The following is a 480-nucleotide window of genomic DNA, read 5'->3' on the forward strand; positions in this document are numbered from 1 at the left end:
TCCCTCCCAGTTTCTCAAAGTCCAACATGGTGTGTTTTAATGTCGTCTTGTATCCGTCTAAAACACAAAGACACTCACTTTAATATGATATCAAACTGAGATGAGCAGGAAACGCCATATTTGAGAGACTTAAAGTGGCTTTTATTGACATTTCTGCAACAAACAATTGACTATCAACATATTCTACGGATCGGTTAGTCAGGTTAGTCAGGTTAGTCAGGTTAGTCGGTTAGTCGGGTTAGTCGGGTTAGTCGGTTAGTCGGTTAGTCGGTTAGTCAGGTTAGTCAGGTTAGTCGGTTAGTCAGGTTAGTCGGTTAGTCAGGTTAGTCGGTTAGTCGGTTAGTCAGGTTAGTCGGTTAGTCGGTTTAGTCAGGTTAGTCGGTTAGTCAGGTTAGTCAGGTTAGTCGGTTAGTCGGGTTAGTCGGTTAGTCGGTTAGTCAGGTTAGTCGGTTAGTCGGGTTAGTCGGTTAGTCAGGTTAG

Source organism: Gymnodraco acuticeps, unplaced genomic scaffold, assembly GCF_902827175.1.
Source record: "Gymnodraco acuticeps unplaced genomic scaffold, fGymAcu1.1, whole genome shotgun sequence".
NCBI lineage: Eukaryota > Metazoa > Chordata > Actinopteri > Perciformes > Bathydraconidae > Gymnodraco > Gymnodraco acuticeps.